Genomic DNA, 7,582 nt, shown 5'->3' with positions numbered 1-7,582 from the left:
AGAGATTTATATTGCCCTTGTTAAATCAATTATGGACTACCCACCCATCCCATTGAACACCCTTAGTAAAACGTGCATTAAAAGGTTACAAACAGTACAAAATATAGCCCTCAGATTTATATATAACATAAAATATACAGACCACATCAATAATGAACAGCTACACAAGAGAGCAAACCTCTTAGCAATCAATGTAGATATACACAACAAAGCTGTAAATATTTGGAAAAAAGTGACTGAACTTAACACAGAAACATATCAAAACTGGATAAATAATATAGACAACGAAGAATTCCAAGAACACAGTTGGTTTAAATCAGCCAGGAAGAAAGTAATTGAACCATCTCCTGCCCCAATATACATATAAAACATTAATAGAGAGAATAAAAGATGAGAGTGACCTACCAGCTCCACAAGAACCTGGCAGGCCTCTCCATACAGCGTACCTTTAGACTAACATAACTAATATTTAACATTTAACATTTAACATTTAACATTGAACTAACATCTTAGTAAAAAAAAAAAAATAAATAAATAAAAATGTGACTACCCTCCCAGCTACACAAGGACCTGGGCGGGCTCACTAACTCAAAAAAAAATAAATAAAAAATAAATAAAAAATAAATAAATATTAATAATAATAATGTGATTACCCTCCCAGCTATATCAGCCAGGAAGAAGTAATTGAACCACCTCCTGCCTCAACATACACATTTCTACATAAAACATTACTAGAGGAATAAAGATGAGAGTGACCAACCAGCTCCACTAAGAACCTGGCAGGCCTCTCCATACAGTGTACCTTTAGACTAACACAACTAACACTTAACTAACACCTCAAAAAAAAAAAAATAAAAATGTGACTACCCTCCCAGTTACACAAGGACCTGGGCGGGCTCACTAACTCCAACAATAACAAATAATAATAATAAGCAGCATTATATAAATAAACCAATATTAATACAAAGGTCTGACGACCCAAGGGAGCAGAACAAAGACAAAACACCAATAAGAAAGATGAAGCGATCTGGTTGAGCCCAGATTCTTTCTACTCCTACTGTATTTCAGTTTCACCACTTTTCCTTCAACTCCTAATAATCTTCTTTCACCTCTTAACTAAAGACTTCGTATCGTATCGTAAGGGGACATTACAAAGGTACTCAAACTATCCAACCAGGAGTGAACTCATAACAATGGTTTTAAATTAGACAAATTTTGATTTAGGCGCGAAATTGGTAAACACTGGTTGGAAACAGAGTAGCGGATGAATGGAACAAGTTACCAAATATCATCATTAACTCAAATAAGCTGGATGGCTTCAAACATAGGTTGGGTGCTTATATGAGCAATAGGGGTTGGGTATAAATGGGACTGCCCAGTATGGGCCAATAGGCCCACTGCAGTTTCCTCCATTCTTATGTTCTTATGTTCTTTTGTGATGGTCAGTTCAAAACTGATAATATGTTACATATATTTATTTGTTAGTGGCCCAAGGTAAAAAATGCCTTGAAAACCTTGGATCTAGATGTAGGATAGTTATTTAGTGGGACCCTTATTTTTGACCTAACCTGACTTGACTAGTCACGTCGCCCCCTTTCTCTTAAGCTCCTCTACGTGTGTGTTGGTGTTGGTGTGGGGATTAGTGGATGACATCATGTTTAATAAGGTCACCCTGTATATTTAAGCCTCTCTCTGTCCATGTAATCCAGTTGCCTCTGAAGATGTCTTGAATAAAGACGAAAGCTAAGGTACTCCGTTGTTTCCATTTTCCCGTGTGATTTTATCAAGATTTATCTTATCCACGTTTTCATTGTGGATTTACATGAAATATATATATATATATATATATATATATATATATATATATATATATATATATATATATATATATATATATATATATATATATATATATATATATATATATATATATATATATATATATATATATATGTATATATATATATGATATATACTATAGGATACAGCTATAGTATACGCATATATATATATATATATATTTTATATTTTGAGCTCCACAAATGGATATATATTAAATCACACAGGGAAAAGGGAAACAATGGAGCACCTTAGCTTTCGTCTTTATTCAAGACATCTTCAGAGGCAACTGAATTACATGGACGGAGAGAGGCTTAAGTACACAGGGTGACCTTACTAAACATGAGGTAGGTGTCCTGCCTAGCAGGACACCTGCGAAGGAGGAGCAGGCGTGGAGAGTGGTTGTCTCCAAGGGGACTAGGGTCAGACTCAGGAAAGCTGACCAGGGTGTGGAGTGCAGTAACCCCTACCAGGTGTTGGAGGAAGCTGGCGGGGAAGAGAAGAGGCAGGACGGTGTGGTGCAAGGAGAGGAAAGGGCAGTTGTACAAACCCTGCCCAGTGGTAAGGTCGTGGTAGTTGGGGACAGCCAGGTGAGGTTTTTAGATAGGACTTTTTGTGCAAGAGATAGGAAACGTAGGACTAGGGTGTGTTTTCCTGGGGCTGGGATAGGGCATGTAGCTGAGAGGATAGATAGGGTTTTGTCAGGGGAGGGTACCAATCCAGTAGTGTGTCTTAGTGTGGGAGGAAACGACATAGGAAAGGTTAGGAGTGAGGAACTTTTCAAGAGGTATAGGGAGGCGCTGGGGAAGATTAGAGATAGGGGAGGGATCCCGATAGTATGTGGTGTCTTGCCTAGAAGAGGGGTTGGTCGTGAATGGCTGTCCAGGGCAATTGCTATAAATTGCCGACTGGAAAAACATTGTGCAAACAATGGTTGGGCATTCATTGATAACTGGCAACGATTCTATGGCAACGACTACCTGTACAGTCGTGACGGAGTACACTTGTCTCGTGCGGGGGTAAAGACGTTGTCTGCATCCCTGGAGCGTGAAATTGTCACTCCAAAGGGAGGGTTTCGCCAGTAGAGAGAGGGTGGGGTAAGTGGGAGTCAAAAAACATGCAGGTCCTGGGAAGTAAAATTGGTTACTCAGGACAAGGAGTTAAACAGGACCAGGGAAGGGTAGGTTTAAATGTATACTATACAAACAGTAGGAGCGTTAGAAATAAAATAGACTTGCTGAGAGCGGTTGTATGTACCGAGAATGAAGACGTCATAGCAATCACCGAAACTTGGATGAATCTGGAGAGCAAAATTTTTTTATCAGAGTACCACATAGAAGGGTACAACCTTTTTCACAAGGACAGGGAAGGTAGGAAGGGGGGAGAGGTCGCACTCTTCGTCAAGGATACATTAAAATGTTGTATTAATAATTAAATAAATGGTGAAATAGGAACCGAGTCTGTATGGGTAGAAATCACGGAAGGAAGAGAAAAACTAATTATGGGAGTGATTTACAGGCCCCCAAGTCTTGGGAAAGAAACAGCTCAGCCCATATGGCAGGAAATGAGTAGGGCAGCAAAATATAACAACCTATGCATTATGGGGGATTTCAACTTCAGAAATATTGACTGAGACAACATTGTAGGTGACTATGAATCTGAAGACTTCCTAGAAGCAGTACAGGACAATTTTTTGAAACAACTAATTACAAAACCTACTAGAGGTGACAATATAGTTGACCTAGTATTAACAAATATTGAAAATTTTATCAGAGATATCACAGTAGGGGAAGAACTAGGTAACAGTGATCACAGAGAAATCAGGTTCACCCTAAATTGGGAAACGAAAAACAATGACAATATGGTCAGAGTCCCAAACTTTCGGTTGGCGAATTATCAGGGGTTAAGAAGGTACCTAGGTGAGGTCACCTGGGAACAGTCACGTCAGTCCCTAGTAGGAAGGGGTGAGGTCATAGATGACACAACAATTGATCATGACTATAATATAGTCACTAGTATACTATGTAAAGCACAAGAACAAAATACACCATACAGAAAATTTAGGTCAAATAAGAATGGGCCAAGGTGGATGACCAGAAAACTTAAACATGACATAGGAATAAAGAAAGGAATATATAAGAATTTAATGGGAAGGGAGGAGCAGCTCAGAAATAGGTATAATGAACTATCTAGGAATGTTAAGAAAAAAGTAAGGAAAGCATAGATAGACTCTGAAATCAGAATAGCAAGAGAATCCAAGGCGAATCCCAAGGGATTTTTCCAGGTATATAGAACAAAGGTAAAGGACAAAGTTGGGCCTTTAAAGTCAGGGAGGGGGGAAGTGATCAATGGCAGTGAAGAAATAAGCAAAGCATTGAACAGCTACTTTTATCAGTCTTCACAGAAGAAATTATTGAGGAAATTCCATAGGTGGAACTGATGTTTAAGGGAAAGGAAGAAGAGAAATTAAAGAATGTCACTATCAGAAAAGTGGATGTTCTTAAGAGGATAAATAAATTAAAGAAGACAAAATCCCCAGGGCCGGATGAAATTTTCCCTCGAGTCTTGAAAGAGTGTAGGGAACAGATTAGCGGACCCCTCGTAAATTTATTTACAAAATCATTAGACACCGTAGTTGTGCCAGACTTGTGGAAACAGGCAAATGTAGTACCCATATTCAAAAAGGGAGACAGAGCATCAGCATCAAATTACCGGCCGATCAGTTTGACGTCAGTAGTGGGTTTACAAAGGGAAAATTTTGTTTAACAAATCTGCTGACGTTTTTTAGGAAAGTCTTCGAGGTAGTAGATAATGACAAAAATTACGATGTTATTTACTTAAACTTTAGCAAAGCATTTGACAGAGTGCTGCATCAGAGGCTTCTGAGAAAAGTTAAGGCTCATCGTATCGAGGGGAAAGTTTTAAATTGGATGAAATCATGGCTCACCGATAGAATGCAGAGGGTCAGCGTAGATGGTGTTAAATCTGAGTGGGGCTGTGTAACTAGTGGGGTTCCCCAGGGGTCAGTACTAGGCCCACTCTTGTTCATAATCTACATAAACGATCTAGATACTGGGATCAGCAAGTTTGAGGATGACACCAAAATAGGGCGGCAGATTAATTCAGGGCAGGATGCAAATGCACTACAGGAGGATTTAAATGAACTGCAGGGGTAGTCAGAAAAATGGCAAATGAAATTCAACACCAGCAAGTGTAGTGTACTTAATATTGGAAGAACAAATACAGTTAATGTATACAACCTTAACAACATCAACCTAGAGAAGTCGACTTGTGAAAGAGACTTAGGGGTACTTGCAAGCCCGGACTTACGGCCTAGAAAACAGTGCGTTAATGTTCAAAATAAGGCAAGCAGAGTAATAGGTTTTATATCTAGAAGTGTAAGTAATATGAGTGCAGAGGTCTTATTGCAAGTATATCTTGCGCTAGTCAGGCTGCAACTCGATTATACTATTCAGTTCTGGTGCCCTTATTATAGAATGGATATAATTTCACTAGAGTCGGTGCAGCGAAGAATGACGAAAATTATTCCGGGACTTAGAAACCTACCATATCAGGATAGGTTAAAGAAACTAAACTTGCATTCCCTAGAAAGACGAAGAGTGCGGGGAGATACGATAGAAGTATTTAAGTGGGTGAAAGGAATTAACAAAGGGGATATAAATAAAGTTCTTATAATATCCGAGCAGGATAGGACTTGTAGCAACGGATTTAAGTTGGATGAGTTTAGGTTTAGCAGGGAGATAGGAAGGAACTGGTTCACAAATAGGGTGGTAGACGAGTGGAACAAGCTTAGCATCTTTGTAGTAAGTGCTGGAACGCTGGAAAGTTTTAAGAGGCGACTAGGTAGATCCATGGATGATAGAGAATAGTAGTAACTCTCGACAAGAGCTGCCATGCACAGGCCAACCGGCCTATTACAGACTCCTTATGTTCTTGTGTTCTTATATTCTTATAATTATGACATCCACTAATCTGCACACCAACACCACCACATACGCAAAGGAGCTTAAGAGAAAGGGAGACGTGACTATTCAAGTTAAGTCAGGAAAAAATGTGGGACCCACTAATCATCTATTCTACATCTAACTCCAAGGCTTTCAAAGCATTTTTAACCTTCGGCCACTGACAAATAAATATGTGTAATATATTATCAGTTTTGTACTGACCACCACTAAGGTTTATAGAATTTAATTCCCTAATCAAACTAGCTTCAACCAGAAGTCTTTCTGTGACACATGATGATTTGTACACTTCTAAGCTGTTTTCCCAATCCATGGGATGATTATTATTCCTAACATGAATGAACAGTGTACTGCTTTCAGATGCTGTTCTTATATTGTACTTGTGCTGTTTAATTGTGAGTTGCAATGCTTTCCCAGTCTACCCTACAGTTGTTACATGGAATGCAATAAACTCTTCCATTTACATTCAAAGTTGAGCTATTCTTGATTAATATATTGGTAATGGTTAAGTCATATTTAAAAACAACATTAATATTAAATAATTTTAGGGGTTGAACCAACGGGACATTTTCGTTGCGATAAGGCAGAGTCAAAATATTCTTAAGTGTAGGAATTTACCTGGTTTGAGTAGAATGAAAGGATTTTTTAGCCCTTTTAAAAAGATGATCAATAAACAATGAAGGGTACCCAAGTTTTTGTGCACTGGAACGAATGTGTTTCAGTTCTTCATCAATAAATTCAGCGTCACAAATACCCAAACATCTCAAAAACAAACATAGCAGAAAAAACTGACATTTTGGTTCATACAATACCACATCTCTTCAGTAAGTCAGTGAAAAATCTTACTAACGGGAAAATAGAACCCCTCCCTCAGCTGGGCAGGGTTTACCTGCTGACAGTCACTCTCTTCTTGTCCATGAAGTACTGAGAGTAAACTGAGTGCAGACTGAGTGAATGAAAGGTCACACACACTGAGACCATGAATCTAGTGGTCACATAGAGACATTTATCTCCCCAATATTGGGCGTATGTGATCGAATTAACCAAGTCCAGGTGTGTAATCAACGCTCCTCATGGATGATTGCACACGTGGGACGTAGGGGCTCCTCTTCAAAGTTGGTGAAAAGCTGTAACACCTGAAAGTATGGGTGCATTCTGAGCATATGTGTGAAGCATGTTACGGATGATGGTGATAAAGTGTGATTAGAATAGCCCAGTCCAGGTGTGAGATCAACGTTCCTCATGTTTGATTGCACGGTGAACGGTAATGAAGTCATAGGAAAAAAAGTCACTGAAAAAAGTCACAATTTTGGCTAGGAAAAAAAGTCACAGAAAAAAAGTCAAATTTCCTTTAAACACCATAGATTCTAATTAAAGTAATTAATCAAATAGTATTTTAAGTCGCTTATTAACTGACAATACAGGCAATGAAACACAAACATTTATGTCAGTCGTTTATTGGCAATATATAACATGTACACATTGAAAATAACATACATAATGTCATAGTATTATATATATGCGAAAAAAATCACAGTTTATTAGAAACCTTTAAAACAGTCATTTCTTGAATTACTTACATGACATGTACACGCTGAAAACAACTTACATAATAGCATAGCATTACATGTATATTTAGTGTTGATAATTAAGAGGAATATTCCAACCGACGCCACGAATAAAATCTGTTACAGTCTTGTGATCCTTCCGTCGAGCAACACACAAGTTGCGAAGGCGTTCTTGTAGCTGCACATAGCGTC

This window comes from Homarus americanus, unplaced genomic scaffold, assembly GCF_018991925.1.
Source record: "Homarus americanus isolate GMGI-L3 unplaced genomic scaffold, GMGI_Hamer_2.0 scaffold18703, whole genome shotgun sequence".
NCBI lineage: Eukaryota > Metazoa > Arthropoda > Malacostraca > Decapoda > Nephropidae > Homarus > Homarus americanus.
Note: the sequence above shows the minus strand (reverse complement) of the source record.